General features: G+C 50.6%; 1 protein-coding gene across 1 annotated transcript in view; it reads left to right on the top strand.

Annotated features, from left to right (window-relative positions):
• The first annotated feature begins 8,429 nt into the window (after positions 1 to 8,429).
• The window catches only part of LOC137431228 (semaphorin-4D), a 113,322-nt gene continuing 99,243 nt past the window's right edge, over positions 8,430 to 22,508 (top strand). Inside the window, exon 1 of the mRNA XM_078781701.1 lies at positions 8,430 to 8,464. The gene's annotated coding sequence lies outside the window, so the exon portion shown is untranslated. The remainder of the gene's footprint in view (positions 8,465 to 22,508) is intronic.

Here is a 22,508-nt window from a genome sequence, read left to right as displayed (position 1 = left end):
GAACGGTAAAGGGCGGGACTCTCAGCGCGGCTAGCGATTACACAGCCGTTCTCACTCGTGCGACTTAATGCGCTGTATATCGGTTCATGCGCATCTGGCTGCGCCCGCATGTCTTTCACAGTTCTCTGACACTGCCAACTCCTCTTCCTCGATCCTCTGAGCTGGTTAGTGCACGCGAGTTCTTCAGCGCTCTCCACTGCGAGTCCTTTCATTAATCCTTTCCTCGTGAGTCCTATCGAGTGCAAGTCTGTCTGCAAGAGTCCTATAGAGTGCAAGTCCATCTGCGAGAGTCCTTTTGAGGGCTTTGCGCAGCGGGTTTTATAGCTACGCCCCCCGAACCTTCTGGATCCCTCTCGAACCCTCTCACCACGCCCTGTGACGCCACGCCGCCGCCACCACCTCTGAGCTCTGATTGGCGGCTCGTGCTTACCGTCAGCGCTTCTGCCGCCACGTCCTCGGCTCTGCCCCGGTCCTCCTAGCCTGCCTCGTGTTAACTCGCGCAAAATGAACCAACGTTAGCGCAAAAGGGCATGAGGCTACGGACGCTGGATAGGCGGTGACAGTAGGACCTATTCTCTTGGCTCTACTCAACGCAGAACTAACAAATGGAAAGGAACTAAGCTCACAAATACTAAGACATAACCATACTATCGTGAGGCTACATGTTGCTTGTGTGACTAACTATGAGGGGCAAATTTTAACCTTTATTGACTCACTGTACAAACTCAAAACCGCAACACTGCCCCCCCTCTCTCGTCAGACTCGTCCCCGAGTCGAATCTACAAAAACTGGAACGACCGGTTTTGAGAAAGATCTGGACTAACTTTTAATTACATGTGACATATAGATGTGGTTCCCCCTAACATTTACTCTAACCCGTGTGTGCGACAGTTTTACAACACTAAATATGTCCCACCTACTGCGTTGAGTAGCTAACTAACAGAATCACGCCCACAATTAACCAAATTGCGGAATTGTTTTCAAACTAAACATAAAGCCGGTGGGCAGCATTTTTATATACAAGCACAAAACCTAACCTTATTTACAACTCTATGACCCAGGACCTGTCCTTTTTGGAAAGAAGATTGGAGGGGAGAAAAAGCACAGCAAAGCACAAATACACATTTCAAAAGTCACATTTCATTTGCTGTTGGTGTCTGGCATCTTCTATCTTCGGTGTGCACATATCAAACCGGCAAGCCCCCGGACCGGCATACAGGCCATTCCTGCTCTCCGGGGCTTAATAAGCTTACAATCTTCTCGGCCCTAGCACACAAAAATTTAAAAAATGCACAACCAGTGTGTTCGTTTTTATTTTGCCAGCAGGGCCAACCCTATGTGGTCCGACTGCGTGACCTTGATGCCACTCAAAACAAGTGGTCCGAAGATGCAAGGTGAGTTTGCAGCAAAGTCTGCACAGCAGAAGTGTAAGGCCACAAAACTTGTGGTCCATAAGTGTGATGTGATAATGTGCAGCAAAGTGTTTGCAGCAGCAAGGTGCTGCACAGGTGCAGCAAAGTTACAAAAGGATATGGCAGCAAATGCTGTGCAGTTCGGCTGCACAGATGTAACAAAGTGCAGCAGGGGTGCTGCCCAGGTGCAGAAATGTGCAGCAGCACTGTAATGCTGCACCGGTCGGTGGTGCTGCACAGTTCAACCTCCAAAATGGTCCTGGGGTGCGGGGAGAGACACAGCACCACCAGCAAAGTGGAAAGGGCACAAAGGTACACAGCAATACAAGGTAATGCAGCATGAGGGGCGCGGAAGAGCGAGCAGAGCAAGCTCGTCCCTAACCATCCGTACCCCCCAACGTCAGCTTACATTACCCTAGCCCTTCCTTGTATTTACAATTTCAAATTCGTCTCTACGTCCTGTCTCCCATATCCCCCTCTACTCCAAATTCGTCTCCCAATCTCTCCCAGGAAGGAAGGAATGGAACAACCTCAATGTCTCATCACGTCATGATGCGTCTTACACTCAAACATTGCACTTGGTCTTGGTGCGGAGCTTCGTTCTCCTTGGTGAATGGATGTGGATGGCGCGAAAGGAATTTCTCTCATCTTAACTACTCTAACTGACATTAACTCATTTACACTACCCGGGGTCATACCCTGCCAATTGGCCATCTTTAAACTATGTGGTTCTAAAAACCAAATTCCCCATTGACCACTCTGCGGTGCCCTTGAATTTGGGTCTCACTCCCCAATTTTTCCTACTGTGCCCTTGCACAATTTTGGGGCTGGGTCATGTGGCTCCACTAGCAGGTCTACCTACCTGCGCACCTCCGCCACTGAAGTCGCCACCAGAGCTTACATGCTCCTGCGACGACCTAAACTGGGGAAGGCCCCTCCTGGCACTTTACCCCTCTGATGCCCTCCTTGGCATTGGGCTACCCGGGTCCTACCCTTGGATCCTCGGGCCCCACTGAACTACTCACCACTACTCTAACTGGCTCCCAGAGCATACCTGTGGCCTCACCTGGCCGACAAACTACTAGTGGTGGAGTGCCCCAATAACCATATGCACCAAATGAAGCCACATGCCCAGCCATTTCACTGACTCATGCACCCAACCAAAGCACTACTTGCCACTTCCTGCACCACAGGTGTCAATATCCAAACAATTTACCTAAGCCCTCTACCTGACTTTACACTACCCCCCCCCCCCCCCCCGGGTATTCGTGAATGGGTCCATCTCCCCCCATTCACTCCTTTGCACCATGCATTCCACACCTTTTATTCCACACCAAGCATTGCACACCAAATTCGCACACCTTTTACCTCGCACACCGTTTGTGTTTACACACCAAATTCTGACACACCTCTTGTGCTCGCACACCTTTTTTTCATACACCTTAAACACAATTCCTGTTACTTCAATACAAATCCTCATACACACAGCATCATCTAACTAGCTGCTTTTCCCTTAAAACTTGTGCTTCCCCAACATCCCATTAAACTAAGCACTCCCTTCATCATTAACAACCATCTAAGCTACCTACGTCCCCACTACAGTACAAATGTCGCTACTTAAATCTCATGTCCTCTACTGTCATCTAATTCCCTATCAATTATCCTAGCCCGCCCTCGGCTAGCTTCGGTGCCCCATGGAGGTAGCCATCGCTGGTCCCCCATGTGCATGTCACTGCCATCCCCCCTAATCTCATGCTCATGAGCCTGGAGTGAGGAATGGTAAAACTACCATTCCCCCACATAGGGTACCATTCCCCAACACTATTACTATTTGTCCACTACACTGGAGCCTCTTCGTGCGGAAATACATCGCCATTACGGCTCGACCTCGAGAGGCCGAGCAATCCGTGCGGGTGGTTGTTCTACTGTAGGTTGGGTCCATCCGGCATTTTCAATCCAGGGGAGGAGGCATGGAAGGGCCGAGGTTCAGGGCCCCATCCCTGCGTGGGGCCTCGCGGTCCCACGCATGATGACCCAACCGCCCATGGTCGGAGCACCGCACCCACTAGGGGGCGCGGCTCCGAACTCTTCTACCTCCCCTTGAACCTTGCCGATCGCCTTTCCCGCCAAGGGACCATACAGGGTGGGGCCCGGCATGAATCGTGCACGGCGGTCCTTGTGAGGCCGCCGCGGCACCGATCCCCGCCGATCCCCGCTGCAAACAACTCACCGAGGGCTAACGTCGGCTATCCGTCGCGCTAGACGCTACCCCGGTCTGGGTCGATGCTCGAGCCGCGTTCTCACCACACGCGACCCACTCCACATTCGCACAATGCGGCACCCCAGCGCCTCCCATACACTCCCTGCATTCTGTTACAGCACGCTCTCCTCTCACACCCTCTGGTGTGCATTCTCCCCCGCACACCGCACTCACACCTGCACACCTAGGCGCACTCAAACCGTTCGCACACTCCATTATCACACACCCTCGCACACACCCTGGCACACACTCTTCCGTTACGTACTCCATAACGTCCATGGGTGTGCACTCTCCTGGTACACACCCAATAACACGCTCTGGTGTGCACTCCTCCGCACACTCTCGTGTAACAAACTCTTCTCCGACACATTCCGTCATACACTCGCGCTCTGGTGCACACTTCTCTCGCACACGCGCACCAGTCACCCTCGTACACCGCACCACGGACCTTCCACGACCGCCCGGGTTTCGTCTTGATCCCAAGTGCGCCAAAAATCTTTTCCCGCCAAACACTTTCGCGCCATACACACCCCTACTCACCTTGGGGACCTTCTTCTCCGGCAACAGCACCTGTAAACTTTTATTGGGGTTAGCAAGCCCGACATCACAGTGCAAATGCAGACTTTGTGCAAAGCCCATTTCTTCCCTCTGTGCTATATCCTCTATTTCTGCTGTCTCTTCGGCCCCAATCATTTCTTCTATTTCCATTATTTCTTCGACGACCGCCGGCGCGCATAAAATTTATTTTTCCAATTCCGCGGCCGTCGGCTCTTTTACACCCCGAGTCGCGATTTCTATACCCTTGGTCAATTTAGCCGCGCTCTGCTCTACCCCGCTCTCCACGCGCTCCTCGCACCGCGTTACCCCGTTGCGTCCCAATGCGACCTCCTCGCTCAGCTTGCGCCTTATGTCCTTCCCCGCTTCCTTTATTTCTTTCTTTGACGCCACCCTCATTTTTTCCAATTGATTCCTTTGGGTGTCCATTTTGTTTTCCAGCCCCTTTTTCACCTCTTCCAATTCCCGGGTGGATTTGTCCCCCATTTCTTTCAATTGGCCACCCATTTTTTCCATGTCCCGGGTGGTTTTGTCCCCCATTTCTTTCAATTTATTTTCTTGGGTGCCCATTTTGCTATTCAGTCGATCCACCTCCATTTTTATGGATGCCTGTATTTGCGCCATAAATAATTGCATGTACCTTGGCATCGCGGGCTCGGCTTCCGCCGCCATGTGCCGGGCGCCGCCATTTTCTACCCCTGCTGCCGGCTCTTCTTCTGCTTCCTCCTCTTCTATCAATTCTTCCCATGGGCCCTGGGTCATTAATTTCCCCTCTTCATTTACCTCATCTTCTACCCCCACCGGCATTCACCCGCCTTGGCTAGCCATGGTACGAATTAAATTTGGATTCTTAAACTCTTAAATTTAATCCACTCGTAATTTTGAGTGCGTGAAGCGCACCCCAGGTCCAATCCCACTCCTGACACCAATTGTTACGGTTTTACGCCACCCTACTTCCCCTTACAAAGGGGGGATTAATCCCCTTGTTCTTTCTGGGCTTGGCGGAACCGAGGCTTGATACATCCCTTCCGGACAAACGCGTAGTAGGGTCTCGGGACTACTTCTCGCTCGTACCTAATTCCCCGCGCTGCCCTGGAAGCGAGGAAACAAGCCTCGCACGAGCCACGTGTGGTTTGAGTACGCCGAGCGGATTGAGTACCACGTGGTCCGTGCAGTCTTAATTGGTGGAACCCGATTTGAGCGATCCTATTCATACCACACTTAGCCAATGAAGAAACCACAGGAACGATCGAATGTAAGAAAGGAAGAACACAGGTTTAATTATTCCCACACGTATGTACAATGATCAGGGACGCAGAGACACAGAGCAGCCTTAGACAATCGTAACTTATTTTTCCCAGACTCGGGCCCGTCTCACACTCACACAGGGAATTGCAGATGGGTAGATGTTCCTCAACGCGTCGATGTCGTCGTCCAGAGACGGTCCCCGTCCGGCTCTCCACGGCCCCAGCACGTCCCGCGAAGATGGTAGCAGGCGATGGCAGGAACTCGTAGCGCGTCTCCCGAACAAGGCAGATGACGAGGTGGAATGGTAAAGGGCGGGACTCTCAGCGCGGCTGGTGATTACACAGCCGTTCTCACTCGCGCGACTTAATGTGCTGTATATCGGTTCATGCACGTCTGGCTGCGCCTGCGTGTCTTTCACAGTTCTCTGACGCTGCCAACTCCTCTTCCTCGATCCTCTGAGCTGGTTAGTGCGCGCGAGTTCTTCAGCGCTCTCCACTTGCGAGTCCTTTCATTAATCCTTTCCGCGCGAGTCCTATCGAGTGCAAGTCCGTCTGCGAGAGTCCTATCGAGTGCAATTCCATCTGCGAGAGTCCTTTCGAGAGAGCGGGTTTTATAGCTACGCCCCCCGAACCCCTCTGGATCCTTCTCGAACCCTCTCAACATGCCCTGTGACGCCACGCTGCCGCCACCACCTCTGTGCTCTGATTGGCAGCTCGTGCTTACCATCAGCGCTTCTGCCGTTCCGCCCTCGGCTCTGCCCCGGTCCTCCTAGCCTGCCTCGTGTTAACTCGCCCAAAATGAACCAACGTTAGCGCAAAAGGGCATGAGGCTACGGACGCTGGATAGTCGGTGACAGTAGGGCTTATTCTCTTGGCTCTACTCAACACAGAACTAACAAATGGAAAGGAACTAAGCTCACAAATACTAAGACATAACTATACTATCGCGAGGCTACATATTGCTTGTGTGACTAACTATGAGGGACAAATTTTAAACTTTATTAGACTCACTGTACAAACTCAAAACCGCAACAATATATTGTACGATCACAAAACAACAATCATTGGTAAATGGACTAACCCGTCTGAAGAGAGGAAGAGGCTTCAGCCTACCTGTCTGAAGGATGAGGGATGTCACGGCAGAGGGTGTTGTCATTAGTAAATCGAGAAAGGGGATTTTCCATCGAGTCAGAGAGATTATTGATGAAGATCAGGAAAATAACTGGGCCCAGAACACTGGAATAGGACTGGGCACTCCAGCCTCGACAGAGAGAGGAGATGATATGATTCCGTTGAGGGCCGCACATTGGCTACGAGGATAGAGGACGTTGAGGGGCCTCCATCCATTGTTGGGAGGGTAGAAGCACTACTAAAGGTTAAACTAGATGTCTACAATCACAAAGCAATCGTCAAGGGTGAACCTTCCCCGGTTTACCCTCAGCGGTCACCCACGACTTACTCTTGGCCCACGATCCACGATGGTATATTTTGTTAGGACCGCCACATGACGTTGACCTTCAGCAATTATGGATAGAGTGTAAAATGTGTCACCATCTACAGTTTATCCATAAAACTCAACATTCTGAAAATTAGGAGGAACATTATTCAAATTATGATCAAAAATGTGTTTTTGTTAATTAGGTCACAATCCCAAAAAAGTAGGTCAAGGACACGAGTCAAATACCAGGTGCACAACTTCACTGCAGGTTCACTATTATGATGCAAGAACATCTTGGAAGGCCAGGCAATCTTGAACCCTAGATAGGTGTACCTCTAGGTATACTCATTCTGTATGGATGGGTATACCCAGGGGTACACCTATCTCAGGTTAAGATTCTGCATTGGCAAAATTGATTGATTGAGCGATGACAAAAAACGTATTATTTTTAAGACCACCATTTGACCTTGACCTTTAACTCGGAGGGGTGTGATATAAATTAAACGTTGATGTGGTTTGCTCTTGGCTATTTACAGAGGGCAATTTTGTTTTCGATTGAATAAACCTTAGTTGAGATTTGGTGAAAAGGTTAAAATGTATATACTTGGGTCATGACCTTAAAATTAGGTTATGGGCATACAAAATTATGTTAACCACGCATGCTTTTTATTCCCCTTTATTGATGCAAAATTTCAGTCTGAAAGTCCTTGTACATTGGCAGAAAAACCTAAATGGTAGTTTAGAAATCCGAGGGGTGGAAGACCTTGACCTTTAACCTGGAGGGGTATGGTGTAAGTTACACGTAAATGCGCCTTGCTCTTGCGTATCTAGAGGGCAGCAATTTTGTTCCGATTGGACACACCTTAGTCGAGTTTTGGTGAAAAATATTTAAACGTCTATAATTGTGTCATGACCTTAAAAGTAGGTCAAGGTCATATAAAATGATGTCATAATGTATTGATGCAAAATTTCATTCCGAACGTCCCAGCCGGCTGCGAGATACAGCTCGGAAATTGGGAGTGCAAGAAGAAAATAAATAAATAAATATTTTTTCCAATTGGTCGTTTAGTACTGCTTGGGGTCTAAGAAACTCTGATACCATTTAAAAAATTGAAGGCACTAATTGTCGGACCAAACCCCACAAAAGCAATTTATCCTTCCTCATCCTATAGGAAAAGAACACTCCTATTCCTAAGCGGGTAGGCACAATCTTGGATGGATTGCCACTGCAATGCAGGATTTTCTTCCCAGTAAACTGGTGCTCATTTTGCCGACTTCGGAAGGTTGACAGGCTGAGCCAACCCACTTGGTGTTAATGCAACGGCATGACAGGGGCTCGAATTGAAGCCAGCCACCAGGATATGCCAGGATATGCCATAAGCGATATGCCATATGCCATAAGCGATATGTTAAGCGAACACCAGGATATGCCATAGACATAGACAGGGACATAAGCCACGCCCACTTGCGGCTGCTCCTAGCTCCGCCTCTTTATACAACGCAGGCGATAGCGAAATTCTTATTGTCGTTGAGACCACTGTCGGGAGAAAAGGTAAGAGTACGATCGCGGCTGCTTAATCGATGTAATGTACAGATTGTCAATATTTCTGTGGTAAATGTTTATAATGTATATACATACTACAGTCGTCCGGTATAAATGTCTCGACTTGATAAATTGAAGATTAATGAAATATCGTCCTTCATCATCGAAATAATATTTATAATCGTCATATTTAACCGAGCTGTATAATAGCGTGAGGTGATGCGTTTATACATCGTATAAGATGACGTCATTGTAGTGCTCCTGCATTGTTTTTATTTTAATATTATAATTTCAGTTAGCGCCATTAGCCGAGCTATCTAGTCTGGGTACACTGACACCTATCTGTTGTTTTATTGCACACCTCTTCTATTGCACACTGTTAGTGCTAGTGTTAGATTGCTGCTTCGCAGATATGGCGCCGTCCCTCGGAAAGACGTTAATTGCCAGAGGATCCACACCTGTCAGACGATAAAGATCCCATGATGTATTTTGCCAAAACTAGGTGAATTGTCATCGGCACAGTGAACAAATTACACTTTCTCTCCTCATCACCTTTGTGGAACGTTGGGCCTAGCCAGCCGGTTCGTGAAATACTTGAGAATTGTAGTCCAACACATCTTACTGATTCTATATTGTACTTGAATGATGGCAGACAATCATGGCCGTTTTTTATTCATCATTCTAAAGGAACAAGAAACAGAAATTCATTATGGCTCCGCTGACAAAATCGCCGGAGGCATTATGTTTTCGGGTTGTCTGTCTGTCCGTCCGCATGGGCTAAACCTAGTTTTTCTCAGCAACCATATGTCCGATTGAGACAAAACTTTCAGGGTAGGAGTGACACCCGTGCCGAATGTTTTTATGATAATTGTGACGTCATAGGTCACGTGGTATGGCAGCCATCTTGGATTTAAAACAAATATTTAAAATTTTATTTCTCAGAAACCGCTGAATGGAAAAATTTGAAGCTGGGCACATTATCAAGTACTCCCAATGGGAACAAAAGCATGATAATGATGACATCATAGGTGAAGTGGTATACTAGCCAAAAATGTTTTAATCGAATTCCTTATCCTAAAAATGTTAAATTGCATGCACATGTTCTGTGACCCATTTGTGTTGAAATATTAAATTTATGACATCATAGGTCACATGGTTTGGCAGCCATTGTGGATTGAAGGAAAATATTAAATAATTATATCTCTGAAACCGCTCACCCTACGATGCGAAATTTTACAAATATCATCTAACAGCACTGTTGCATATAGTTTGAAAAGGATGATGTCATAGGTCACGTGGTTTGGCAGCCATCTTGGATAGAAAAACGAACCTTATCTGATCAACATGAAACTTCACAAACGTGATCCACTACCCATACATATGAGTGATGGCATCGACCCATTGTGGGATTATGCGGAGGCATATTGGCGACACAGTCGCATTGTTCTAGTTTATATATTGCAATGGAGTGTATAATATATATATATATATATATATATATATATATATATATATATATATATATATATATATATATATATATATATATACACAGTATATATATATACACAGTATATATATATATATATATATATATATATATATATATATATATATATATATATATATATATATATATATATATATATATATATATATATACATACACATATATATATATATATATATATATATATATATATATATATATATATATATATATATATATATATATATATATATGTAAACACTTCACAAGTTACTCGTACCCTTGTTGTGTTGCCTTGATAACTTCACAAACAACTTGGGTTTGGCTCTTCTTGTGCTGAACTACAGTACTTGACCATAGATAGAGACAGGTACCTCGTGTAATGTCCATAATATGCAAGGGACATTGTACTTTGTGAGGGACAGTTCTCCAAACGTGTAAACATAGCGGGTTAAATATACTGTAGCGGTTACCTTATTCGCATGTCGCGGTTAACTTATTCGCATGTTGCGGTTAATTTATTCGCATGTGACGGTTACCTTATGTTTGGTCATAATCCACGTGCACGGGCCTGTGGGGCTTTTGGTTGTGTGGAAGTGACGCACGTGCGGTTGTGGAGCCACGCCCTCCGAAGAGGGTTTTGGCTTTATAAAAGCTGTACCACTTCCGTTCGCGTTTAGTGTGCTGGAGAATTCTGTACGAATAAACGAGCTTCAAACCCTACGAAATGGCCTCGTCTTCTCACCTTCCGCAACTCCTAAACTGGTGACCCCGGCTGCCCCCGAATGGATTCGGGGGCTGCAAACGAACACGGCAAGCGTGCCCTGGCCAGGGAAGCCACCTAAACTGGTGACCCCGGCTTCTCCCGAACAGATTCGGGCGCAGTTTCAAACGCAGATTCGATCGAACTGCCGGAGTTTCGGAAACGACGAGTGGCCATGTGGTTCGCGCACCGCGCTCGGCTGCTCCTCTATGACCAGAGGGGCGAGCCTGCTCCAGGACCCTCCGAAGGAACGCAGTTACAAGATGTGGGTGGCACTGCTGCTCATCTCTTGCGCGCGCACTGACGTTGGCGGCACGGCTGCTTCGTTACCTTCGCGCGCACTACTGCTCGCAACTCGCGCAACTACTACTCCTACTCTGAAGCCTTGGGAGGCCCGCGAGGAACCTCGGCAGCCTCCCCCGAGGCCTTGACCAGCCCCTCGGTCGGCTCAACCCCACGGCGGCGTTTTTTCACGCGTACCGAGGCCGAGCAATGCTCGAGCCTTCTCGGCACTGCCGAGCACGCCTGTGAACTACGTACATGCCCGTGAGAGTGCATTCTGGGGGGGGGGGGGGGGCGCATGTAGCAGTTACCTTATTCGCATGTCGCGGTTAACTTATTCGCATGTGACGGTTACCTTATGTTTGGTCATAATCCACATGCACGGGCCTGTGGGGCTTTTGGTTGTGTGGAAGTGACGCACACGCGGTTGTGGAGCCACGCCCTCCGAAGAGGGTTTTGGCTTTATAAAAGCTGTACCACTTCCGTTCGCGTTTAGTGTGCTGGAGAATTCTGTACGAATAAACGAGCTTCGAACCCTACGAAATGGCCTCGTCTTCTCACCTTCCGCAACTCCTAAAATACTATAAATGGACAAGGTGTGTGTGTGTGTGGCATGTTTTTTCTGGAGTTCTACTAGAGCTTTCTGATGTATATTGTGATACAACACAATGATCGTCATGACCTCTTGAGTTGATTAGGATAATTAACTATGAATAATCCGGAAGAATTCCCATGTTTTAAGTGCGTGCCATGTTAGGGTGTATAGAGCAGCTTGGGTGGTTCTTCCACGGCATGGCATTGTAATTACAAAATAAATAAAAAAGAATGATAACATTGTAACAAAACATACATTGATTAATACTAATAATATCAACAGCAATAATAGTAGTAGCATTATTTATTCATTTGGCAATAATAATAACGAACGTATAATCTCTGCTTCTTGTAAAATACCAGATAAATGCCAAAACCAGAATGCAAAGCAGATTTAATACCCCTATGCATCAAATGTGAACCATAATCGGCAGTGTGATGGTCAAGAGTGTCCGCTATGATTCTGGGAGGTCGGTGGTTCAAACCCAGCCGAATTGTAACAAAGACTTTGAAAATGGTACGAGCTGCTTACTTGCTTTACACTCAGCATTTAAAAGGATAGATGTTGGATAAACAATGCTGGGAAGGTAATGGCAAAGTGCCCAGAATAACCCTTGCCAGGAAACTACTTCAGCAGCACTAACGCTCTGTAAAGAGTATGGTTCATCAAAAATCAAATACGTATAATATGAGCTTGAATGTCCTTTACAATAAATATGGTGTCCGTACCCCCTTCATCATGCATGGATCGGTGATTAAACCACTTGCACTTGCCTTCCACATGTACAGGCAAACATTCCAAATCCAAATTGTCTCCCGACCCTCATATTAATAGGTGGTAGTGGGGGGAGGGGAAGGATCACGTGCCCATGACGTGATCCTAGGTGCTTTTGGGTACCGCACTCCGGGCACGTTTACCAATTTGATGGGGATCGGTGAAGTTGTTTTCAATTCCATAAGGAATATACCTACATCTGTATACATATACAGACAGTGAAACACCTGAAAAAGGATTTTTTTTTTTTTTTTTTTTTTTTTTTTGTATACAAAGTCGAGGCTCGTGTAAGAGCTCACTCATATTACGACACTGAACACATCAGGACAAAAAGACACATCAGGACACAAAATTGTTGTCGTTGTGGTTGTGGTTGTTGTTTGTGTGCTCCTTCCATGTACTTTATATATTTTTCTATTGCTTCGGGATGTATTACTTTATATAAATTTGTGTGTTCCTTCCATGCCATTCTCGATGGTTCCTGCTGTCGTAGAATAATAAATGTTGACCTCCCATTCTCGCTTCTTCTTCTTCAATCATGTAAGGACAGGCTTTTAAAACAGGCATCGTTGCGATTAATCGGACACAAATTTATATTCCAAGGAAATCAATTATTAGTTTGCACCCCAAAAAAATCGATTAGCTTTAAAAACGGTACCATTCTACGGCAGCAGGCACTACGTCAATACCTGCTCCCTCCAGTAGGGGTCACTGGTTAAACCACCTGCACTATTTTCCGTGTACAGGCGAAAATCGGACGTAGTCTCCCCATTCTCTGGAGGGGTGTAGCAGGTGTCCGGGGGATTTTTTTTTACTCCATGACCTGCAGCTGGGTTCCCGGAGCACTTTTGCAAAATTTGTATGAGATCGGCTTAGCCGTTTTCAACTCTATAATGATCAGACTTACAGAGAATTGCTTTATTTTATACAGAAGCATTACACTTAAAACTCTCGTTCTCGAGTCGGACATGCGTACACTTTTATGATGAAGAATGCTTGATGCGTTCTTTCAAAAGTACACAACCTGTTCTGTAACGACAGTACAACTTCTGTTTTTTTGAGCGAGTTCTGTAAATTAAGGGTTGTAGCGGCTGCCGCTGGGGTTTCACAATCGCCTTGCACCTATCAAGGACGCGGAGCGATCACCATGCCGGGCTCGTCCAGGACGCCCGGGCAGGCCCACGCTCAACTTGCCAGGCCTCGGTCGGGACGCCCGGGCATGCCCGGGCATGCCCGGGCAGGCTCGCCCTCAACTTGCCAGGCCGCAGCCAGGACGCTGGGCCACGCCCCCTGGCGCCGGGCCTGGGCAAACCCCCTGGGTTAATAGATATATATTGCTGACCGATAAACGGGTTTTCAGAGTGCCTGAGTGTTTGATTTCAATAAAGCAACTCAGATGAATTCCAGCTTTTTGTCGCGTCCATTCTTCTGATCGACGTGGGAGCCCCAGCTCCTTCATTGGTGACCTATCGACATGGACACGGCAGTCGCCCTTAAACTGCCTACCTTCTGGGAGGCTCACGCGGCGGTTTGGTTCGCACAGGCGGAGTCCCTGTTCGCCCTGCGAGGCATCACGGCCGACGACACCCGCTTCCACCATGTGGTAGCTGCGCTCGGGTCGGCTACCGCGGCACGCGCCCTGAGCCTCCTCGAAAGCCCGCCAGCCGCTGACAAATACGGCGCGATTAAGAAGCTTCTCCTCGATGCTTTCGCCCTCCCATCGGCGGAACGCGCACGGCGCCTGCTCGAACTGCCTGAGCTCGGCGACACGCGCCCTTCCGAGCGAATGGACTACATGCTTTCACTGCTCGGCGAGCACTCTCCGGCATTCCTGTTCCGGGAGCTGTTCCTCCGTCAGCTGCCTAACCCGGTACGCCTCGCCCTGGCAAGCACGACGATCACAGATCCCCGGGCCCTTGCCAGAGAAGCCGACAAGATCTCCGCTGCAGGACGGCGCATCGCAGCGGCGACATGGGACCCACCGCCGTCCGACGCAACAACCATTGCGCCCGAGCACCCGGCACGGTCGACGGCCGAACTGCCGACGCAATTGGCGGCCGCTCTACCGTGCCGACCACCTCCACCCGACCAAGTGTGGTGTTACTATCATGCCAGGTTCGGACAAAAGGCCCGGACATGCCGACCCCCGTGCACCTTCGGCAGGCCGGGAAACGGCCGGGCCGGCGTTCATTACCAGCCATGAGCGCCGGCCATACGGGCAACTTACTGTTCATCACGGATACAGCGTCCGGACGGCGCTTCCTGTGCGACACCGGCGCCCAACTGAGCGTCATACCCGCCTCTGACCAGGACAGGCAATCCGCGGTTTGCGGCCCCTCCTTAGTTGCGGCCAACGGATCGACTATCCGCACCTTCGGCCTGCGCAACGTCACCCTCTGCTTCGGCGGCCAACGCTTTGCTTGGACGTTTGTAACCGCCAACGTGCCCGTGGCTCTGCTAGGCGCCGACTTCCTCTGCGCACACGGACTGCTGGTGGACGTCCAACGGCGTCGTTTAATCAACGCTGAAACCTTCAGCTCCCTGGTATGCACATTGAGCAGCTCCGCGCCGACCGAGCTGGCATGCACCGTCCCGGCGGCGAACGAGTTTGCTCGCCTGCTCACGGAGTTCCCGGCCCTCACGCGGCCGACGTTTTCGGCCGTCGCAGTACGGCATGGGATCGAGCACCACATACCAACCACGGGCCCGCCGGTCTACGCCAGGGCCCGCCGCCTCGACCCAGCCAAGCTCGCCGTAGCGAAGGCCGAATTCGACGCGTTGGAGCACCTCGGCATCGTGCGGCGCTCCGATAGCGCGTGGGCCTCGCCACTGCACATCGTGCCAAAGCCGGGGGGTGGATGGCGCCCGTGTGGCGACTACCGCCGTCTGAATGACGCTACCACCCCCGACAGGTACCCGATCCCGCATATCCAAGACTTCTCCGCCCGTCTGGCGGGACGGGTCATTTTTTCGAAAATTGATCTCATACGGGGATATCACCAGGTACCTGTCAGGGCGGCCGACGTCCCTAAAACGGCAGTCATCACGCCGTTCGGCTTATTCGAATTCTTGCGGATGCCGTTTGGTCTCAAGAACGCGGCTCAGGCGTTCCAGCGCTTGATGGACGGCGTGCTGCGTGACCTGCCGTTCCTTTTCGTTTACCTGGACGACATCCTCGTCGCCAGCACGTCCCGGGCCGAGCACCTCCTCCACCTCCGAACACTGTTCGAGCGCCTCAGCGAGCACGGCCTCATCGTCAACCCGGCCAAATGCCACTTCGGCACGACGGCCGTTGATTTTTTGGGCCACCACATCACCAAGAACGGGGCCGTGCCGCTGCCAACCAAGGTCGAGGCCATCACCACGTTCCCGCATCCCCGCACCATAAAGGCCCTGCAGGAATTCCTGGGAATGGTGAATTTTTATCACCGCTTCGTGCCCCGCGCTGCTCACCTCATGCGGCCCCTCTACGAAGCCCTCCGGGGCAAGCCGGCCAAGCACGACATCGTCTGGTCCGCAGCAATGGATGCGGCCTTCCAAAGCTCAAAGCGGGCCCTCGCCGACGCAACACTGCTCGCTCACCCGGTGCTCAACGCTCCCATCGCCCTCACCACGGATGCCTCCGACTACGCGGTGGGCGCCGTCCATGAGCAATGGGTGAACGGGGTTTGGCAGCCACTCGCTTTTTTCAGCCGGCAGCTCCGGCCGAACGAGCTCAAATACAGCACGTTTGACCGGGAGCTCCTCGGTCTACACCTGGCCGTCCGCCATTTCCGCCACCTCCTGGAGGGCCGACCTTTCACGGCGTTCGTCGACCACAAGCCGTTGATTTACGCCATGGCCAAGGTCACGGAGCCATGGTCGGCCCGTCAACAGCGCCACCTCTCCGCCGTGTCGGAGTTTACCACGGACATCCGGCACGTCGCCGGCAAAAACAACGCCGTGGCCGACTGTCTTTCCCGGGCCAGCGCGAACGCGGTCCACCTGGGCGTGGATTTTGCGCTTATGGCGGCGGACCAAACCACCGACACCACGGTGCAAGCCCTCCGGGCGGCGGACACGGGCCTCCGCCTGGCCGACATCCCCTGCGCGGACACTGTCCTGCTCTGCGACGTCTCCCAAGGCCAGCCTCGCCCCATCGTGCCCGTCACCTGGCAACGCCGCATCTTCGCCTCCCTCCACGGCCTTTCCCACCCGGGCCGGAAAGCTTCCCAGAAGCTGGTGTCGGCGCGTTTCGTCTGGCACGGCCTTCGTCGGGACGTCCGCGATTGGACCAGCGCCTGCACGGCCTGCCAACGGGCCAAGGTCCACCGACACACCCAGGCCCCGCTGGCACCTTTCACCGTGCCCGAACGACGTTTCGACCACGTCAACGTGGATCTGGTGGGCCCCCTCCCCCCGTCACGGGGGTTCACACACCTGCTCACCATGGTGGACAGGACCACCAGGTGGCCGGAGGCCGTTCCCCTCGTCTCCACCACCACCGCCGACGTGGCGCAGGCTTTCATCGCCACCTGGGTCGCCCGCTTCGGCGCACCGGCGGACATCTCGTCAGACCGCGGACCACAGTTCACCTCCGAGCTGTGGGGCGCGGTCGCCCGCAACCTGGGGGTCAAGCTCCACCGTACTACGGCCTACCACCCCCAAGCAAACGGGTTGTGCGAGCGATTCCACCGCTCCATGAAGGCCGCGCTCATGGCCGGCCTTCAAGACGGCGGTTGGGCCGACCGGCTGCCGTGGGTCCTTTTGGGCCTTCGCACGGCCCCCAAGGAGGACCTCCAGACATCCACCGCCGAGCTGGTCTATGGCCAGGTGCTACGCGTCCCGGGCGAATTCGTGCCCGACGCTACCAGTCCCTGGTCCGCAGCTCACCAGCGCTCGGACCTCCAGGAGGCCGCCCGACGGTTTGCCCCAGTGCCGACATCCCACCACGGTGACCCCCGGTCCTACGTCCCCCCAGCACTCCGCACAGCGGAGTATGTTTTTGTGCGTCACGACGCACATCGGTGGCCACTCCAGCCGCCGTACGACGGGCCCTTCCGGGTGCTGCGACGGGACGACAAGTCGTTCGTCATCGACATCGGCGGCAGGTCGGACCGGATTGCAGTGGACCGCCTCAAGCCGGCGCACGTGGACGTCGACCACCCACCACGGGTGGCCCTTCCGCCGCGGCGAGGCCGCCCCCCGTCCACGGGGCCCCCCACTCGACCGCCCACCACCTCACCGGACCCCCTCCCACGACCCGCCAGGGGTCGCTTCGGCCGGGTCATCAGGACCCCCCTCAAGTTGACCCTGCCGGTGCAAGTCGATTCTGGGGGGACGTGTGTAGCGGCTGCCGCTGGGGTTTCACAATCGCCTTGCACCTATCAAGGACGCGGAGCGATCACCATGCCGGGCTCGTCCAGGACGCCCGGGCAGGCCCGCGCTCAACTTGCCAGGCCTCGGTCGGGACGCCCGGGCATGCCCGGGCATGCCCGGGCAGGCTCGCCCTCAACTTGCCAGGCCGCAGCCAGGACGCTGGGCCACGCCCCCTGGCGCCGGGCCTGGGCAAACCCCCTGGGTTAATAGATATATATTGCTGACCGATAAACGGGTTTTCAGAGTGCCTGAGTGTTTGATTTCAATAAAGCAACTCAGATGAATTCCAGCTTTTTGTCGCGTCCATTCTTCTGATCGACGTGGGAGCCCCAGCTCCTTCAGGGTTAAACATGTGAAGTTGTTACTTCCGCCACCGAAGGTGCATGGAGGTTATGTTTTCACCCCTGTCTGTCTGTTTGTCTGTCTGTTTGTCTGTCTGTTTGTCTGTCTGTTTGTCTGTCTGTTTGTCTGTCTGTTTGTCTGTCTGTGAACAAGATATCTCAAAAATTTGTGTACGGATTCGGACGAAATTTGGCAGAGAGGCAGCGTCTGTGACAAGAACAAAATGATTACATTTTGGCGAAGATCCGGATTCGGATCCGGCTAGTAGAATTTTAAAGTGAATCTTCACCATTGGGAGATCGGGCCAAAAACGATACATAGCAGGATATCTCAAAAAGTTGTGGACGGATTTGGACGAAACTTGGTGGACCGGTTGTATGTCTGACAAGGAGTAATCGATTCGATTTTGATGAAGATCTGAATATGGATTCGGATATGAGAATTATTTATTTTTTAAGTGATACATATATATACAGTACATATACAGACAGCTATGAGGAAGAGATCGGGCAAAAAGCGACATATAACATGATATTTATTGAAGTTATGGACAAGTTACGACTAAACCTGGTGGACAAATTGGTTAGGTGACAAGAACAAGCCGATTAGATTTTTGTCCAGGTCCGAATCCAGATCCGGCCGATCAGTTGATACAAAACGTAAACTGTTCAACCTGGCGGAGGTATGCACTCTACCGAGTGCCGTTCTAGTTTGAGCATGTATTAACTCTCCAGTTGTTCAATGATTCTGGGAAAGACTTGAGATGCCCCCATATAAAAAAAAGTTGAGAGCTGTGGGGTCCAGCGACCCATGGTGCCTGACTTTTGTCATAATCCCAATGGTGCCAGACTCTTACCACACCCTGTACATTATAGCGTGTATGTGCTGTACCTCTGATTCATTGCAGGATGCATCATTATGTTGCTCTAATTCATCAACCTCATAGGGTAAATGGACTCTTAATTGGCAATAATGCTTTGCTGTGTTGCTGTGGAATAACAATGGAGGAGTTTGTTCTAAATTTCCTGCCACAATAATTCCGTAATAGTGGGATGGACTTGTCATGGGTATTTTTATTGTTTGTTGAAATCTTCCCATCCCCACACTCCCAGCTCTGTGGTTTTCAGAGACGAGCTAGCTCAGTATGCCGAGAATAAAATGGCAACATTACGACGACGATTGTTCGCAATCGTAAGTCGTCATGTGAACCTCATCCTTCCTCCTGCGTTGACTCCCAGTTCTCATTTTGAAGTGGGAATTGGGAGTCAACTACAACAACAAGCTCGCACTTTAAAAACAAATCCTGGAGGAAAAAGTGAGTGAACGAAGGAGCTTTGTTTTTCAAACATGGACCCAAATTAATGTGTTGTAACGGTGGTGTCGGTCGTGTTCATCAGGAGAGAATGGAAGATACAGCCATGCTTTCAACAGATGTGTCTATATATATATAGATATAGCAAGTGGTCATGTAATTGAAACTTTAGGGCACCAATGGGATTAGCCAAAAGCCAGAGCTTTTCCTAAGCCAGAAAGGATTACCGGAGCAGGTGTTTTCTGTACAAGGCAATCGAGATCTTTATTTAATTAATTTATTCTGATCAGACATGGTGTTGGTGGTTGATTAATTAGAGCTTGCTTTTTGGCTCTGTGAACTCTATTGTTGGGTTATTTGGTACCCCTGCCTTAGGTTTATACCCTGCACAGTATCCTGTATTCATTTATCTATTGCCTAGTTGTGACCTTTTGATTGATGAAGATAAAAGGTCATTGTTGTCCCCTAATGGTCGGATTATATATATATATATACAAACACACACATGCTCTTCTATGAAATTTGAGCGAGTCTATTGCATCCAACCGAAAAGCCCGGTGTTGGCTTAGCAGTTAGAGTGCCGGCTTGGGATCCTAGGATCCTGAGTTCAAATCCCGGTCGATCGCTGAATTAACACCAGGGGGGTTGACTCAGCCTGTCATACCTTCCGAGGTCGGCAAATTGAGTAGTACCACCTGTGGTAAATTCAATTGATTGGACATGATTTGGAAAGAGCACACACCTGTCTATGTAAGGACTCACAGCTGACAATGCATATCAGAGCAAAAACCAAGCCATGAGGTCGAAGGAACTGCCTGCAGAACTCAGAGACAGGATTGTGTCGAGGCACAGATCTGGGGAAGCCTACAAAAAAATTTCTGCTGCATTGAAGGTTCCCAAGAGCAAACAGTTCAATCTTGGTTTCATCAGACCACAGAATCTTGTTTCTCACAGTCTGAGAGTCCTTTAGGTGCTTTTTTGCAAACTCCAAGCGGGTTTTCATGTGTCTTTCACTGAGGAGAGGCTTCCGTCTGGCCACTCCGCCATAAAGCCCAGATCGGTGGAGTGTTGCAGTGATGGTTGTCCTTCTGGAAGTTTCTCCAATCACCACACAGGATCTCTGGAGCTCAGCCAGAGTGACCATCGGGTTCTTGGTCACCTCTCTTACCAAGGCCCTTCTCCCCCGATTGCTCAGTTTGGCCGGGCGGCCAGCTCGAGGAAGAGTCCTGGTTGTTCCAAACTTCTTCCATTTAAGAATTATGGAGGCCACTGTGCTCTTGGGAACCTTCAATGCAGCAGAGATTTATTTGAAGGCTTCCCCTGGTCTGTGCCTCGACACAATCCTGTCTCTGAGTTCTGCAGGCAGTTCCTTCGACCTGTTACGTGGTCCCCTCGGTGAATACCTGGTCTCGGTGACCCCCGGACCGTGAGAGGAACTTCGCCAGAAAGCTGTATTAAATATGCGCTTTCGCCACGCAATCCATATGAATTTCACCCCAGGAGACAACTGACGTTCAAGGATATATTTCAATGGGAATGACCATACAATTGCAATGACACAACCACGGAGATTTTCCCCGAGCAATCAACCATATACAACCGTCAACAATTCCCAATTCACAAGCACTTTCCTATGAGTAAGATGGCCATCTTATATACGTGTGTCCCGGTGAGTACTCACGACACCCTTTTGGTCTCGGTCTCGCACAATGTCTCTGGGCCCCTCCTGACCAAGATGATGGTCGCCGTCACCGCACTCGGGCGGTAGAACGAATCCCGGGTGGACGTGTTTCCACCGGGCAGGTATCGTACCAGGCACCGTGGCTGCAGCCCCTCGTGGCCACGCGAAGCGGATACGGTAAAGCCAGCCAAACCCCACGCCGCTGGCATGGCGCGTTAGGCCCCAACGTGCGACCCGCACGCGTCTGTTTGGACGGTGCCGCGAACGAGGCCAGACGCGGGTTCGATGCACGGCCCCACGTCAACTTGACGTCTCCACCGGGCCGGTACACGTTCCGGTAATTCCTCTCGCCAGACAGGCTTCGGAACGCCGCTGTTTCACGCAGCGCAAGGTCGATCCCACCTTTTGTCGGAGCGGGGCGAGGAAGAATAATAACCGTCCTTTTTTCTCCTCGTGTCTTTTCTTCTTCCGTTTCCGGTCACTTCCGTTTCCGGCCACTGGTTCAGAAGGGCTCCTGACCCTCCAATCACAACAACCCTTAATATACTACACACGGATAAGCAAAGACCTGAATGGTAATCCACATACATTCACATAAATATGTAACACTCCCCCCCTTCAAGAAAGAAAGTTTGAACCCAGCGAAAACTTTCTTTGCCGGCCAATTTGGAGAAACAAACCAGATAACTCAACCCCCCCACATTATCAGTTGCCCCCGGGCACAGTTATCACTTAAAAATAAAGCAACCAAAATTTCACCACAACCCCTCCAGATTACTCACTCTGGACTAAGCACCAGCAACGACATTGTCCCTGCCAAATCAAACTCCATCTCATGACCCTCTGACTTTGACCGCCAGTTTCTTGTGAATGAAGGTTAAGGGGTTGATCAAAGATCCAAAGTTAAGCCACTCGATAGCACTTTTTCTGGGAGGCCAAGCCGGGTATTCACTACATGGATGCCTTTAGGAACGTGGAGTTCATGGTTAGTCCGTGCAGGAAAGTTCTCTACATGGGCGCCTTGAGGAACGTGGAGTTCACGGTTAGTCCGTGCATGAAAGTTCACTACATGGACGCCTTTAGGAACGGCGTTCATGGTTAATCCGTGTAGGAATCTTGGCTCGGCGGCTCCGCCGCATTCAGTGCTTCAACTTCTCAGAACTTCCCTAATAATTAGGGTGGGACCACTTGTCCCTGTAGTCCCATGAATAGCGGTCTCCTTTTCGGCCACTACTTTGCCCATCCTTCCTTCGGGAGCGGCCGTAACTCCGGGAGCCTACATAATAATATTGATTGCGGCCACCACCAAAACTACCGCCCAGTTGTTCTCTCCTGTAGACCTCTCGACGCCTACGAAATGTCTTCCTTACTGTTATGGTCCGACCCTCCAAATCCTTGCCATTCCAATTCTTCTCTGCCTCTCTGGCGTCTTTTGTGCTGGCAAACGTGACAAAGCC

Source organism: Myxine glutinosa, chromosome 7, assembly GCF_964187855.1.
Source record: "Myxine glutinosa chromosome 7, kmMyxGlut1.1, whole genome shotgun sequence".
Lineage (NCBI taxonomy): Eukaryota > Metazoa > Chordata > Myxini > Myxiniformes > Myxinidae > Myxine > Myxine glutinosa.
Note: the sequence above shows the minus strand (reverse complement) of the source record. Positions and strands in the feature narration are given on the sequence as shown.